Source organism: Salvelinus alpinus, chromosome 22, assembly GCF_045679555.1.
Source record: "Salvelinus alpinus chromosome 22, SLU_Salpinus.1, whole genome shotgun sequence".
NCBI classification, from domain to species: Eukaryota; Metazoa; Chordata; class Actinopteri; order Salmoniformes; family Salmonidae; genus Salvelinus; species Salvelinus alpinus.
In genome coordinates this window covers 20383955-20402028 of record NC_092107.1, presented here as the reverse complement: position 1 = coordinate 20402028, position 18074 = coordinate 20383955, and positions in this window count along the sequence as shown.

Genomic DNA, 18074 nt, shown 5'->3' with positions numbered 1-18074 from the left:
GCTTTGCTCACACACAGCTTCCTGTTCATCTTTATGTGACTACACACAGGTTGCTAGGTTGCCCGTGGCAACAGTCCATCCACCTCGGGACAGAAAGGTAGCGTAGTAGACAGATGTGTACGTGACTGATTTCTCCACCTTTGTCTCTCTCTCTCTCTCTCTCTCTCTCTCTCTCTCTCTCTCTCTCTCTCTCTCTCTCTCTCTCTCTCAATTCTGTTTCAGCTGACTGAGTTCTGTATGAGGTGAGTTAGTGTGACAGCTGTGGTCTAGCCCAAGGTGGAAAAACAGACATCACTGGGCCCAGGAGACATAATACACATGTACCAGGATGGGGCACTCCTCTCTGTGTCTCTTTCCACTAAAAAACAAATACATCACACACACACCCTAGGGGCTGTATCAGTTCAACCCAGCAAGATATCATTACAGGTATTGCACTGTGTTGAGTCATCTGAAATTCAACAGCTGAATTTGAATCAAATTTGAACTGTTCTTTTACCCCTACCAAATGTATCCATCTTCATCTTCACCCTATTTTTCTACAATTCCTCCTAAAATGGCCCACTAAGCCCCCCATCACCTGCTCTATGCATCCACCCCCCAACCCACTGGTGAGGTGCTGATTGTGATGCTATAGGCTAAATTAGCAGTTCCTGCATGTAGGCCTATAGACAGTGGTGTAAAGTACTTAAGTAAAAATACTTGAAAGTACTACATAAGTCGTTTTTTGGGGTATCTGTACTTCACTATTTATATTTGACAACTTTTACTTTTTCTCCACTACATTCCTAAAGAATATAATGTAATCTTTTGTGCATACATTTTCCCTGACACCCAAAAGTACTCGTTACATTTCGAATGCTTAGCAGGACAAGGAAATGGTCCAATTCACACACATCAAGACAACATCCCTGGTCATCCCTACTACCTGTTATCTGGCAGACTCACTAAACACAAATGCTTCTTTTGTAAATTATTTGTGTCTTGGAGTGTGCCTCTGGCTATCCGTAAATAAAACATAAAAAATAAAATTTTGCCGTCTGGTTTGCTTAATATAAGGAATGTGAAATGATTTGTACTTGACACTTAAGTATATTTTAGCAATTACATTTTCTTTTGATACTAAAGTATATTTAAACCTAGAAACGAAACGTTTAGACTTTTACTCACTTTTTGTTGAGTATTTTCTATTAAGGTATCTTTACTTTTACTCAAGTATGACAATTTAGTACTTTTTCCACCACTGCCTATAGATGACGAACAGGCTATAGTCATAGAAGGAAATAAAAAATGTCCTAGACTTATTCGTAGGCATACTGTATCTCTCCTTTCCTAGTAACATTTGCAGATGATATCACTTTTTCCGCTTTGTTGTCTCTTGGCATTTGTAGTGCTTCAAAATTGTATGGGCCGCAACTCCAGTTCCCTATCGCCCATCTAGCAAAGACAGACCGCCATCTGGTGACTAAATATAGTATTCTACTATCGATTGCAGTCGGGTACTGCGAAAAAGCGCTCACATCATAGACCCTGCATAACCGGTTTGATGGAGAGGACCGTTTTAGCTAAATATAGGCAATGTGTGGAAGAAGAATTGTGAAAGATTGTGTTTAAAGAAAGAAGAGGAAAGTGTATGTGTGTGTGAAAGAGAGAGCAAGACGTTTTAATAAACAGCAGTTTATAGGCCACCACACATTTCATCGACATGGGGATTAACTAACCACGGAAAATGATGCAAATGGACGATAAGCAATACAGTAAACTCCTGGCACCATGTCATTACTTCAGCTGACTAACTTCCTGGAGGCTCTGTATACATTTCCCGAATGGTTCGAGTAAGTGGGTGGGTAGGTATTATGTATGTATTATGAACTGGGTTTGTTTGTTGCACAATTCCCCAAAATTGAGTTTAGACGAACAAATCGAGATAGGAATGTTGGTTCAATCTGATTATATTTGCTAGGCCTACTTTTCCAAATTCATCTCAACTGCCATTGAAAATGGAGGCTCAGCAGGTCGCACCTGGGTCCATTGCCAACCCGGTATCATTTCGGGACCAGAACTATGTAGCTGTCCTAGATGGGTGTGTTAAGTCCAGTTCGTTGTTCTGACCCAACTTTCGCCCCGGACCAGACCTCCATCGGTATGCCTACCGACCCGGACCCCAGCAAAGAGATCAAATGGCTGCGACCCAAGGTAGGCTACCCGTCCTATCAGTGTCTACATGATAGCCAGCCATGTGGTCCCGCTCAAAAACATACTTCTATATTGCAATAGTGAGCTTCTTACTTGTGATAGTCATGCTTATCTTACGGATATCTGTAGCCTATGTTATCATTTTTATATTGACATTATGCATTGAGTTTGATGAGGATATGAGTAAATCTAGGTAGTTCAAGGCAGAGTTTGTAAAGTTGGGTGTTGCTCCTGGACACCTGAGCTGATTCACTGTGAGTGTTGCCAGGTCAGGGTACATTTTTTTGCACAATGACGACTCAAAACCGAACCCACAAGGCCGAAAAAGTAGGCCAAATTTGTTTTCCAGCGACAAGTTTTCACATTTATCCAATAGGTGTCTCCATAATTACAGTCTAAATACTTATGGTCAAATTGCTTTACCTTGTTCTCTTCATTTCTCCCTTTGTTATTGGTTAATCACCCCAAAAGATTTCATCTTAACTATAGAAGTGATTGAAAGTGAATGGTTAAGAGGTATGTTTTTTTCAGAAAACATTCTTCTGAAATTGTGTTTTCACAATGTTAATCATTGCGAAATAGTGTTAATACAAGTCACATTGCCCTAAAATAATTGTATTCCTTCAAACTGGACTATACAAATCTCACAGTCCCAACAGTTTGCTTTTAGGCTTCTTTTATTTCATAATAAATGTAAATGAATGTGTGGCTGCAGCCTGATGTCCCAGTCAAATCAACAATACAACAAATACAACCTTACAGTGAAATGTTACTTTACAAGCCCTTAACCAACAATGCAGTTTTAAGAAAAAGGGTTAAGAAGGTGTTAAGAAAGTATTTACTAAAATAAACTGAAGTAAAAATATATATTTTTTAAATAAAATAATTAAGGAGCAACAATAAAATAACAGTAACGTAAACTCGTACATCGCCTTGGTCCGTACAATTGCCCTTATTTTAGCGCCCCAAAAACGTAATACTTCCAGATCAACTGTAATGTCAATACCATTGTAAAGCACAATTTTTCCCCTTTCCAACAGAATCAATTACATGACCTAAACACTGCCCGTTTCTGCATAATTCAAGCAGGCAATGAGCCCCGTCGGGTCTTTTTAAAAATGGCGGGTGGGGAAGAGAAACTAATGCGTGATAGTGAGAAGGAGAGATGCTGTGTGGGAAAATTGCTTTTTTTCACTCGATCTGTCCAACTTATCACCTTATCGCCTCTAAAATGTAAATAAAACACTATAAAGAGTTTATATAATGTGTCATTACATACCTATTTGAAGGTTTGTGTCGAATTTGAATCGGGTTTTTAGGGCGGTGCTAAAGTGATCTTAGAAGTAAACAGCGGCTTTGAGAATGATGATCGCATGCAATGATGACGCAAAAAATGACTAGGTATCCCCCCTTACCCCCGTCACTGTCCATTTCTTGTTTTTAAACGATGAGAGAAGTGCTACACCTGGTGGAGAGAGATTGCAAGACAGTAATAGTTGCTTTATGCGTGCTGTACGTTACGACATGACACGTCACGATGTAACAGAGGGTCCGTTCTTTCAACTTTTCTCCAATACTATAGAGCCATTACCTTGTCGATCAACGCTTGAATAGAAACCTAGTTCACACCCCCGGTTTTGAAGTCAACACAGTCGCTACAGTCCCATTAGTTTTCTTTGTAGCCTCGTTTGAATGTTGCAGTTGCGCACATTTGTACGGAATGGGGTGAGTTTACGTTAGCGAGACTAAATACAGGGGGTACTGGTACAGAGTCAATGTGCGGGGGCAGTTTGTCGAGGTAATTGAGGTAATATGTACATGTAGGTAGAGGTAAAGTGACCATGTATGGGTAATAAACAGAGAATAGCAGCAGCATACAAATGAGGGTGGGGGAGGGGGATGCAAATAGTCCAGGTAGCCATTTGATTAGCTGTTCAGGAGCCTTATGGCTTGGGGGAAGAAGCTGTTACAAAGCCTTTTGGACCTAGACTTGGCGCCCCGGTACCGCTTGCTGTGCGGTAGCAGAGAGAACAGTCTATGACTAGAGTGGCTGGAGTGTTTGGCAATTTTTTGGGCCTTCCTCTAACGTACTGGACTCAGTCATCCATCCTCCCTCTGGAGCATGAAAAGAGAGAGAGGAGATCCATCATGAGTCCAGTATATCAAGATAGCGTATTCTACTATTAATCAATCGATCACTACTATAATGTGATAGTCTGTAATGGAGTTAGAGATAAGTACTCACCAAGACAGTAGTGCTGGTTTGGAAGTAGCCCTCCACATAGAGGATGAGGTGATTCCCATACAAATCGCTGCTGCCGCCATTCCCCATGTTGCTCTACAGAGAGTAGAGCAACAGACAGAGAGATAAGGAGGGATGAGTTAGATAAACAGGGGTAAACAAGACTTTACGGACAGATGACCGAAGGAAGTGTGTGTGCAGACCCAAAAATAACACTTGTAAAAGTTACTCACCTTGCTTTTTTTCTTGTGTTCAGCAAAGTCCCTGCCCTTGTCCAGAGCACTCTCCTCCTGCTGTGAACTGCCACTCTACTCTGTCTGTTCTTTTTAGTTCCACGGATCCAAACTATTCGCATCAAATTGAACTATTCACAGTCTGTTTCCTCTCTTCTCTTTGATAAGAGGGTTGTCCTCGTCCACCTCAGCCTGTTGTGCTGAGTAGATGTCAGCGGTGAGCAACAAGAGCATCCTCGCTGACGGCCTGAATTTGGGGCAGCATATGTTGTTCCTTTGCGCGTGGGCTCGGACTCTGACCCGACTCTCATGATGTTCTCAAGGGGTATTTCCTGCATTCTGTTTCTCAGCTTGTTTTTTATCGATGCCATCTGGGAGAAGGCACGTTCAGCAGCAGCATTGCTGAATGACAAAGAAAGCATGGAGAGAGCAAAATGTTAAAGTTACTGAAAATCTTTCTCCCCAGCGGCATCCGTGTGTCAAAGCCACCTCTAACCAGGACCCTTCTATTTGACTGACTTCTTTGTTGGTTCCATTCTTGAGATAGAAGCGTACACATCACTGGCAAACTGAAATGATCCACCCACACAGACAGTGTGGTGAATAAGGCGCAACAGCAAACTGCCTGCCCTCCAGGAGACCTACAGCAGCCGATGTCACAGGAAGACCAGAAAGATCATCAAGGACAGCAACCACCTGAGCCACTGCCTGTTCACCCCGCTATCATCCAGAAGGCGAGGTCAGTACAGGTGCATCAAAGCTGGGACCGAGAGACTGAAAAGCAGCTTCTATCTCAAGGCCATCAGACTGTTAAATAGCCATCACTAGAACATTAGAGGCTGCTGCTCTATATACATAGACTTGAAATAACTGGCCACTTTAATAATGGAACACTAGTCACTTTAATAAGGTTTACATATTTTGTATTACTCATCTCTTATGTATATACTGTATTCTATTCTACTGTATCTTAGTCTATACCGCTCTGACATTGCTCGTCCGTATATCTATATATTCTTAATTCCATTCCTTTACCTAGATTTGTGTGTATTGGGTATATGTTGTGAAATTGTTAGATATTACTTGTTAGATATTACTGCACTGTTGGAGCTAGAAACACAATAATTTTGCTACACCCGCAATAACATCTGCTAAACATGTGTATGTGACCAATAACAATAGCTTTAGATTTTTTTTGGGGGGGGGGGGAATGAGAGAGCATCTAGATGTGGCTTGACGCTACTGAGCAGAATACTCAGAGAGAGAGACTTGAGTGCCTCCAGTTGTTTGATGTGTTCCGGAAGTCTCTTCTTGATCTCCCTTGTCAGGACTACCATGTAGTCTCTGCACCGGGTTCTCATGTCCTGTACTATTTGTGGGTCTGTTCCTCTGGCTTCAGAGAGAGCAAGGCGGAACTGAACCCCGAAGTCCACAGCCTCATCTGTCAAGTCGAATTCCATGAGTTCGCTCCTGGTGTGGAATCGTTGAGCCACCATGACTTGCTCCACAAGAGAGCAGTAGAAGGTAAGAGTTTTCCTGGAGTCTAGCCAGATTTTAATATTTTTTTTTGGGGGGGGGGTTGCCTGTTCTGCATGTTATTTTGGCATTAAAACTTCTTGTGGATAGGGGGCAGCATTTTCACGTTTGGATGAAAAGCGTGCCCAGAGTAAACTGCCTCCTACTCAGTCCCAGATGCTAATATATGCATATTTTCTAAAAGTTTCTAAAACTGTTTTAATCATGTCTGTGACTATAACAGAACTTATTTGGCAGGCAAAACCCAGAGGACAAACCATTCAGATTATTTTTTTGAGGTCACTCTCTTTTCAATGGGCTTTCATTGGGAATCCAGATTTCTAAGGGACCTTCCTGCAGTTCCTATCGCTTCCACTGGATGTCAACAGTCTTTAGAAATTGGTTGAGGTTTTTCCTTTGAGAAATGAAGAAGTAGCCATGTTCAGAATGAGGCTCCAGTGAAGTGTACTGTTTGTTAGAGGCGCATGACCAGAAAGCATGCTACACATTGTTTTCCTCCGGTATTGAACACAGATCATCCCGTCTTCAATTTTATCGATTATTTACGTTAAAAAATACCTAAAGTTGTATTACAAAAGTAGTTTGAAATGTTTGGACAAAGCTTACAGGTAACTTTTGAGATATTTTGTAGTCACGTTGTGCAAGTTGGAACCGGTGTTTTTCTGGATCAAACGCGCCAAATAAATGGACATCTTGGATATATATCGACGGAATTAATCGAAAAAAAGGACCATTTGTGATGTTTATGGGACATATTGGAGTGCCAACAGAAGAAGCTCGTCAAAGGTAAGGCATGATTTATATCTTTATTTCTGCGTTTTGTGTCGCACAGGGAGGGTTGAAATATGATGGTCTGTGTTTGTTTGCTTGGTTGCTATCCTCAGATAATAGCATTGTTTGCTTTCGCCGTAAAGCATTTTTGAAATCTGACACGTTGGCTGGATTCACAACAAGTGTAGCTTTAATTTGATCTATTGAATGTGTGATTTCATGAAAGTTTAATTTTTATAGTAATTTATTTAATAAGCTTACGTATCGGCCTCACGGCCTTCGTCAAAGCTCTGACAAAAGCTCTGACGAAGGCCGTGAGGCTGATACGTAAGCTTATTAAATATCGGTGATACTATCAAGAGCAATGTGCGGTTTCCTTTTTCCTTCATCTTGTTCAATTGTTGCCATGCATCTGCAAATAAGATTGCTCAGATGTGCGAGTGCCTTTTGAATTTTATAGTAGTTTATTTGAATTTGGCGCTCTGCATTTTCACTGGATGTTGGCCAGGTGGGACGCTACCGTCCCACATATCCCAGAGAGGTTAAATATGTGCCACATAACAGATTGCAAACAATGTAAAAATAAATAATTGAGTTAATAAAGCCTTATGCAAACTTGGTCTCTTTTTTGCTTTCTTGAGTAAGGCAGCTCCAAAATGCAGGTGTTTCAGCCTAGCTCAATGCTTTCTGTGGTGGTGGGGCAACCAGCGGAAAATACGGTGCGTATGGGGTTGGTAATGTTCTCTAGTTGCGCCATGATTGGTTCACTGTTCTGTCACTCATGCGGACCCTATGTCACCTCCAAATCTAAGGGTAGAGCTCGAAAATTCAAGCCCCTCGGGTGCTGCCATAGAGTTATATTAGAAGTGCCCATTCAAGAAGAAGGTCATTGGCCACAGATAAAATTATGTCAAATAACGTTATATCTACAGTAGCTAGCAGTCATCATCATGAATCAAGTCGACAATCTACTGGCAAATCCTTTTCAATCCTTGTCATATGAAGATAAATTATAGATAAAACGTATCGGTGCTCATCGGCCATTGGACATAAACATTACACAACAAGTTGGAAATCGCAAATTCAACAATGAGTGGTTTGGAAGGAATCAGTGGCTAACTGCTAGCATTGCAAAGCAATAACTAGCCTGCTATTCAGTGGAGTGGGTGTGTGGTCCCAAGTCTGTGTTTAAGGGTCTCTTTTCCAAGCTTAAAAGGATAAACATTCAACATTGGCCATGCTGTCAATCCAGCATTACTTCTGCCGCTCTCAATACAACTGTTAACTCTGACTTCAGTGAGTTCAAGACAACTGGGAACTCAGGAAAATACAAGCTCAGACTGGGAAAATATGTTTTGAACGGTCATCCAACTCGGAATTGTAACTCTGGCCTCTTTCTAGAGCTCCGACCTGAAGATCACTGACGTCATCATGATTCTGTCACGACTTCCGCCGAAGTCAATCCCTCTCCTTGTTCGGGCGGCGTTCGGTGGTCGACGTCACCGGCCTTCTAGCCATCGCCGATCCACTTTTCATTTTCCATTTGTTTTGTCTTTGTTTTACACACCTGGTTTCAATTCCCCAATTACATGTCCATTATTTAACCCTCTGTTTTTCCCATGGTTTTTGTGCGTGTTTGTTTATTGTATTTTGGTCCTTTTGTGTGGGCTTGGTAATTCTACATGTACTTGGTATTTTGAGTAAAGTTACTTTAATTACTCATCTCTGCAGTCCTGCGCCTGACTCCTCTGCACCAGCTACACCCAAGCCATTACAGATTTGAACTTGAGTTCCCAGTTGTCTTGAAAGCACCATCAATCCAGAGAAGGACAGACTTTGATGACAATGTTTGATGACAAATTTGCCCACGAAGGACTGCCACGCCACCTTCCTGTTCAAGTGAGCACAGCACAACAAGGTGAGTCCAAAAATGTCTTGTATGCTGCTGCATAAATGTAATATGCCAGGGAGATATGTATACTGTAGCTAAGAAAGTAATACTAAGTGTATGTTGTGTAGTTAGCTGTTAGTAGCCCAAGTGCCTCACCCTAATAGTTTGGTCCCTTTTCCCCTCTTAATTTCGTCTACTGTTCTGACTTGGTGGTGCACATGTAACCTATAGCCTGTTTTAGAGAAATGTTATCATCGAATATTGTAAGAGCTTTCATTGTCTGCCTATATGCCCCCATTATTTATCCTACAGTTCTGACTTGGTGTACAGGGAGAATACTGTAAGAACGGCCAATGTTCTGAATTCTGTTGCTGTACATTTCAAAAGTACTGAACAAATAGTTATATTGACTATGTTCCTCCTAGCTCGCTCATTAATGTCTTAATCGAAATTACAGATTGCCTCTTATCCGCTCATCATCCCCTTATGCCATAGCAATGGAGAACCATGTATATGTCTGTGACACCATATAATAAACATTTAATGGAAGAAAATTCACTGCTTTGGAGGCACAGAGTTGCAGGGAATGACGCACATTTTATGTAGACGATATTCGGATTACGTGCTTGAAGTTTTGTTTTTGCCACACACTGTATTGCACCCATTTGTGGCTAGACCGATGCAGTTGTCAATGGGCAATTTATTGTAATTAAGAAACTTGAACAAGGCATTGGCAATGGTCAGTGAATCACCAGCTGGAATGTTGCTTATGATTTGAAAAAGTTTCATGCTGTGTTATCTTATCCCCGCACACAGTGGCTTCTTGGTTGTGGCGTCAGTACTTTCATCAAGAATCAACAAGTAAGACTCATTCCCAATGTCCTTTATTAGTTCCTCATGCACTGCGGGCCCTATAACTGCATGTATGAGCACTGTGCATTTTGTTCTGTGGACATCGATTCCTATCTTTACAGTGTCTTCAACAACACATCGCAGGTGATCTACAGTTCCAATGCTGGAGTCTCATGCAATATGTGCAGCCATCTGTAACTCTGATCGTTTAACTGTGTTATTTTCTCGTACAAATGTAGTTCCTGTGTCAAACAATGTTCTTACATTAGAAAATAAAGCAGCATTTCTCTTGTGTTTCTCCGTTTGTTCATGAGAAATATGATCGGCGTGTTGGGCTCGCATTTCTGATTTGCAATACCTATAGAAAGCTTTTCTGGGATGCTCTTAATCTATTTCATTATACCATGTTCTCTTTCCCAGTCTTTGCAATATTTTCGCCCATATTTTGCCCATTTTGTTGTCATTCTGACAGTAGAATCGTGTCTAGCCAATAAACTAGCATGTCAAATCGGTTCCTACGTCCTCACCTCTGTGCCGCTGCACGTCGCTCTGACTCTCCTCTGGCTTCAACTTTCTGGCAATGGTAGCCTGAGTTCTTCCGCCCAAAATATTTAATCAGAGTTGGATAAACGTAGATAAACATGGGTTGATTTTTTTTGAGCAAGGACTTACACAGGATACTACCCTTTAAATCCAAATTCCAAAACTACAACCTTGATTTTGGACAAAATTACCTTGAAGGATTCTTACTATAAGGACTATCAGGAAAAAACATATAGCAAACCAAAATACCATCCAACCCAAAACTGAGTGAGTAATGTTCAGTCTAAAGCTACTTCTGAAGCTCAAAAGTTACAATAACTAAGTAATTATGTTATGTAGAGCTAAGTAAAAAAAGGCTACTAAGCTACCAAGCTGCTAGGACAGAAGAGTCCCGGCTGCAACTTAAATTAACACTGAAGTGTGAAGTGAGATGTGTGAACTCTTGAGCCCAACAATGGCAGCAGCGTTTCATAGCCTCCCCACCAAAATGCAGAGGCGTTTGATGCTACCTGCTCCATGGCTTCCCCCTGTGCAGAGGTCACCTTGAATATAAAAAATAACACTGCACACAATAAATACAAAAAGAAGCTCTTTAATAAATCCTCTTAAGGATCTGACCCTTTTTTTCAATTTTCTCCTGAAATGACATACCCAAATCTAACTGCCTGTAGCTCAGGGCCTGAAGCAAGGATATGCATATTCTTGATACCATTTGAAAGGAAACACTTTGAAGTTTGTGGAAATGTGAAATTAATGTAGGAGAATATAACACATTAGATCTGGTAAAAGATAATACAAAGAAAAAAAACATACTTTTAAAATATTTTTTTTGTACCATCATCTTTGAAATGCAAGAGAAAGGCCATAATGAATCGTTCTAGCAGAGGTGCAATTTAGACTTTGGCCACTAGATGGCAGCACTCTGTGTGCAAAGTTTTAGAGTGATCCAGTGAACTATTGCATATCTGTTCAAAATGTTGTACCAAGACTGCCAAAATGTGCCTAATTGGTTTATTCATATATTTTTAAGTTCATAATTCTGCACTCTCCTCAAACAATAGCATGGTATTCTTTCACTGTAATAGCTACTTCATTGAATGAACTACAGGACAAAATACAAACCCTCCAACCCAAAAAGGCCTATGGTATCCTAAATGAAATGATAAAATATACAGACCACAAATTCCAAATAGCTATACTTAAACTCTTTAACATCATCCTCAGCTCTGGCATCTTTCCCAATATTTGGAACCAAGGACTTATCACCCCAATCCACAAAAGTGGAGACAAATTTGACCCCAATATCTACCGTGTGATATGCGGCTTGACCCTACTAGAATCTGAAATCAAATGTCTACTGTTTGCTGATGATCTAGTGCTTCTGTCCCCAACCAAGGAGGGCCTACAGCAACACCTAGATACTCTGCACAGATTCTGTCAGACCAGGGCTCTGACAGTAAATCTCATTAAGACAAAAATAATGGAGTTCCAAAAAAGGTCCACTTGCCAGGACTACAAATACAGATTATATTCTAGAAACCGGTGCCCTAGAGCACACAAAAAAGTATACATACCTTGGCCTAAACATCAGCGACACAGGTGACTTTCACTAAGCTGTGAATGATCTGAGAGACAAGGCAAGAAGGGCCTTCTGCGTCATCAAAAGGAACATAAAATTCAACATACTAATTAGGATCTGGCTAAAAAAATACTTGAATCAGTTATAGAACCCACTGCCCTTTATGGTTGTGAGGTCTGGGGTCTGCTCATGAACCAAGACATGGGACAAACACCAAATTGAGACATGCAGAATTATTATTTTTTGCATGCAGAGTTCTGCAAAATATATCCTCAGAGTACAACATAAAACACCAAATAATGCATGCAGAGCAGAATTAGGCCGATCCCGCTAATTATGAAAATCCAGAAAAGAGCCGTTAAATTCTACAACCACATAAAAAATAAGCGATTCCCAAACCTTCCATAACAAAGCCATCACGTAGAGAGAGATGAACCTGGAGAAGAGCAAGCTGGTCCTGGGGCTCTGTTCACAAACACAAACAGACCCTACGGAGCCCCAGGACAGCAACACAATAAGACCCAACCAAATCATGAGAAAACAAAAATATAATTACTTGACAAAATTGGAAAGAATTAACAAAACAACTGAGCAAACTAGAACGCTATTTGGCCCTAAACAGAGAGTACACAGTGGCAGAATACCTGACCACTATGACTAACCCAAAATTAAAGAAAGCTTTGACTATGTACAGACCCAGTGAGCATAGCCTTGCTATTTAGAGAGACTGCCATAGGCAGACCTGGCTCTCAAGAGAAGACCGGCTATGTGCACACTGCCCACAAAAGGAGGTGGAAAACTGAGCTGCACTTCCTAACTTCCTGCCAGATGTATGACAATATTAAAGACACATATTTCCCTCAGATTATACAGATCCACAAAGAATTTGATAACAAATCCAATTTTGATTAACTCCCATATCTATTGGGTGAAATATCACAGTGTGCAATCACAGCAGCAAGATTTGTGACCCGTTGCCCCAAGAAAAGGGCAACCAGTGAAGAACATTGTAAATACAACCCATATTTATGTTGATTTATTTTCCCCTTTGTACTTTAACTATTTGCACATTGTTACAACACTGTATATAGGAACTTTTGTGAGTTTAATGGTTACTGGTCTTTTTTTCTTTCCGCTTTTGTTTATCATCTACTTCAATTGCTTTAGCGATGTAAACATATGTTTCCCATGCCAATAAATCTCTTTGAATTGAAAAATTAGAAGCACATTTGTCAATCCTCTCTTCCTCGCTCTGAAACTGTTGGATGATTCATTCTCAGTTTCTCTCCCTTGCTGTGTTGGCTGTAATGATTGGTAGGACTTGGTGAGGTCAGAATACAAAAGAACGAGGCAAAGACCAATTTTGAGGGAAAAGTATGCAGCTAGCTAGGGCTGTTTTGTTGTTGAACCTCACGTCACTCGTCATGATGTGTGCGCGTACTGCTCTCCTCTCACTGATGTGACTCGGCTGCCAGCTGCAGCAGAAGCGCTCTCTCAGTCTCAACAGTACTACACACAAACACACCCCTCCGGCCCGCACCTCCCTTCCAATGACTGTATATGAAGCTCCATCCCCGAACACCACTCACTCAGCAACAGCAGCCTGCCTCATTGTCTGAAAGTCAGCAACAGCAGGTCACAGTGAAATGAATAGATAATAAAAATATATAAATTCCATGTCAGCCGCGGTGCAATTTAGATGACGCCCAAAAACCTGCGACCAATACACTTTCACCCTCGACATTATTTTCAAAGTAGTCCAATAGCATGAAAACCGCGAACATGGCAACCCTGCTTACTGTCAGGTGTGCTCTAGTTTTGAGGAAGATAGATTGATCTGCTGGAGCGTGTTCAGAGAGAAGAGAGAGGACGGACAGAAAGGAGCATGTTCAGAGAGAAGGAAGAGAATTTACAGACCAGACTGAGTCTGAGCCAAACAGCTGGACAGGATATCTCTAAAAGCAAAACAGAGATGGAATTATGAAATAACAACCGAAGAAGCCATGAAACTTGTGATGCGGTTTAAATCGTTAACGTTTCCTTGTCATCATCCAGTCAACTGTTATGTGGAAATTAGTGTTGTGTTGGTTTCACATTCCCTTAGACTCAACGGGCAACATGTGCTGTGGTGTAAACTGTAGTCTTCAACTCTGCCCCTTGTATCTCTCTCTCTGCAGGGTGATGAAGTTGAAGGACATTTCGTATTTTTTCCTCACAGCTTTTAACCTAAATCCAAAGACATGCTGGCATTTCACGTTGAATTCACGTTAGTGGACATTTCAATGAAATGTAAATCAAAACTAGACTTTTAACTGACATCTGTGCCCAGTGGAATGTTTCTGCTTATAATTTCTGACATTTTGGTCAGGCTATTAGTTAGTTAACTTAATTAGTCTATAATTAGATATATGCAGCTTCTCTTCTATTCTCTCCTTTGCTCACCAGAAAATATGTCATACATTGATAGAATGAACGCTTCAATCTAGTGATATTCTTAATCTCTGTGTCTCTAGTGCAGGAAAGAGATTTAGGGACCAGGGAGAAAATGCAATTACAAAAAAAAACGGAAAAGATTTCCATGCTAAATTTCCAAATGACATCAGTATAACTGGTTTTAAGGGAATGAAAAGTTCTGAAAATGACCCAACATGTTTCTGATAAGATTTCAGTTTGGCTTGGATGCATATTTTATGTGTTTGAAGTACAGTACTATCAGCTTTTATGACGCTGATAAAGATAGCACCTTTACAGACGGTCCCTAACCGCACATCCATTCTCTCAATATGCTGAAAGGAATAAATCATATTTCTCCACTCCTGTTCCTGAGTGAAAATGTACATTTGGTGTACCATTTTACTGCAAGAACTGCTTAATTCTGCAGGAGTAAATATTATATTAGGCTATGTGAGAGTTTTCCACTGGGCAAAAACTGGTTGAATCAATCAACGTTGATTCCATGCCATTTAAACCTAAAAATTCAATGTGATGACATTGAATCAATGTGGAAAACTGTTTGGATTTGCAAAAAGTCATAAATGCAAGGGAATTTGTATATTTTTCACTCAAGTTTTAACCTAACTCCAATGACAGGGTAACATTTTTGGTTGATTTCACGTTGAATTCACGTCGGTTGACAATCTGTGGATTCTATACGATTAGATAGATTCAAATTGTATAATAAACATCACAGGGATGTTTAATACATTGTTTTCCCTTTATTCAACCCGCCCGCCACCTACCCGCCCTTCATCTACACAATATTCCATGACCCTAAGCCCTATCCGCGGGGACTGCATGTTATAAGTCAACCCGCGCATCACTAGGGTGTGTTTGTGTGTGCGTGCGTTTTAAACATCGTAGGATGCGGTATAATTTCAGTAGCAGGTAGACACTTAACTCCAACTCACAGTTTTCCTGTATAACCAGATTGACCTCACCTCTCCGAACCTATTCTCCTGGGAATGGGCTTGAGAGATCCTGTTTTTTCTCTCTGTATGGTTCAGTCTCTCAGTGACTTTGGAGGATCTCTATCAAATCTCTTTCACCCCTCCACACCGCCCCAGGGCTTCCGCTCCAAACACATGCCCCAACAGCAGGGGGGATCGGGCTGACTTTCTGTCCTTTTACTGCCTTCACCCGGTCCTAACCTCCTCAGAGTATGAGTGGGTCTAAAATGGACCCTGTGATCACACCCCTTTCTCCCATGAAAAACAATGCTATTTGTTTTTTCACCGCTTTTCATGTGATGTCCAGTCTGTTTTTGACATAGTGAGAATTCTCATGTTGCTTTCTTTGTTATTGCTTGAATATTTGTCCTCAAGGTTTGTGTGATGGATCTGGTGGCAATGTGGCATCCTGTGTGTGTGTGTGTGTGTGTGTGTGTGTGTGTGTGTGTGTGTGTGTGTGTGTGTGTGTGTGTGTGTGTGTGTGTGTGTGTGTGTGTGTGTGTGTGCATATGTGCGTCAAACATCAAAACATCTTTCTTTCCTCTACATGGACACACAGAGCAGCTGTTTACTGTTAGAGAGGAATGTGCCTGTGTGTACAAGCATGTTTCGTGTGCATGTGTGTGTGTTTGTTAGAGAGAGAGAGAGTGCGTGCGTGCATGTGGGAAATCTGCGGTGGCAGAAGTTCCTCAAGCCTCAGGATATGATTTGAAATGAAAAGTATGAGAGAGTGGGGTAAGTTGAGCCATTTTCAGCATCACCATGTCAAGAGAAATATAGTATTCTTTGTAACAAAGATATCTACATATAATTCACGATGTTGTGTATCCCTGGAAATAATCAATATTCATGTAAATATAACAGTTTAAAAACATAGCTTGTCCAAAAAAAAGTGGTCTCTTGGCACTACTTATTCCGGGTATGGGGTAAGTTGATCATAGGGACAGGGTAAATTGAGCCGCCTTGGGGTAAGTGGGTGGTGGTGGCCTGTGACGGGGGTGATTGTAACGGTCGTTTTCCTCCTCGTCTGAAGAGGAGCATGGATCGGACCAAAACGCAGCGTAGGTTGAATACATATTTGTTTATTTAAGAAAGACGAAAAAACTCTTAAACAAACTACAAAACAATAAACGACGTGAACAGACCTGTACTTGAGAACATAAAACAAGAACGCACGAACAGGAAAGAACACACGAACGAACGAACGAAAACAGTACCGTGTGGCACAAACACTGACACAGGAACAATCACCCACAAACAAACAGTGAAAACAGCCTACCTTAATATGGTTCTCAATCAGAGGAAACCTAAAACACCTGCCCCTGATTGAGAACCATATCAGGCTAATTAACAATGAACCCAACATAGAAACACATAACATAGAATGCCCACCCAGCTCACGTCCTGACCAACTAAACAAAGACAAAACAAAGGAAATAAGGTCAGGAACGTGACAGTACCCCCCCCCCAAGGTGCGGACTCCGGACGCAAAACCTTAACCTATAGGGGAGGGTTTGGGTGGGCATCTGTCCACGGTGGCGGCTCTGGCTCTGGACGTGGTCCCCACCCCACCATAGTTAATCCCCACTTCCGTGGCCTCCTTTTAATGTCGACCCTCCATATAAACCCCACTGGATTAAGGGGCAGCACCGGACTGAGGGGCAGCACCGGACTGAGGGGCGGCACCGGACTGAGGGGCGGCACCGGACTGAGGGGCGGCACCGGACTGAGGGGCGGCACCGGACTGAGGGGCGGCACCGGACTGAGGGGCGGCACCGGACTGAGGGGCGGCTCCGGACTGAGTGACGGCTCCGGACTGAGTGACGGCTCTGGCAGGTCATGGCTGGCTGACGGCTCTGGCAGGTCATGGCTGGCTGACGGCTCTGGCAGGTCATGGCTGGCTGACGGCTCTGGCAGGTCATGGCTGGCTGACGGCACTGGCAGGTCATGGCTGGCGGGCGGCTCTGGCTGCTCCTGTCTGGCGGGCGGCTCTGGCTGCTCCTGTCTGGCGGGCGGCTCTGGCTGCTCCTGTCTGGCGGGCGGCTCTGGCTGCTCCTGTCTGGCGGGCGGCTCTGGCTGCTCCTGTCTGGCGGGCGGCTCTGGCTGCTCCTGTCTGGCGGGCGGCTCTGGCTGCTCCTGTCTGGCGGGCGGCTCTGGCTGCTCCTGTCTGGCGGACGGCTCTGGCAGCTCCTGTCTGGCGGACGGCTCTGGCAGCTCCTGTCTGGCGGACGGCTCTGGCTGCTCCTGTCTGGCGGACGGCTCTGAAGGCTCAGGACAGACGGGCGGTTTGAAGGCTCAGGACAGACGGGCGGCTGTGAAGGCTCAGGACAGACGGGCGGCTATGAAGGCTCAGGACAGACGGGCAGTTCAGACGGCGCTGGGCAGACGGATAGCGCAAGCGGCACTGGGCAGACGGATAGCGCAGGCGGCTCTGGGCAGACGAGCAGTGCAGGCGGCACTAGGCAGACGGGCAGTGCAGGTGGCCCTGGGCAGACGGGCACACCTGTAGGGAGGAGACGGAGAGACAGCCTGGTGCGTGGGGCTGCCACAGGACCCACCAGGCTGGAGAGACCTACAGGAGGCTTGGTGTTAAGAGGAGGCACCTGAAGGACCAGGCTGTGGGGGAGCACTGGAGCTCTGGTGCACAGCCTTGGCACCACTCCCCCAGGCTGGAATACTACTCCAGCCCGGACCCTCCAGAGTGCAGGCACAGGTTGAACCGGGCTGTGGGTGAGCTCTGGAGATCTAGTGCCTACTACGCGCACCTCTCCCTTAGGCTCCACTC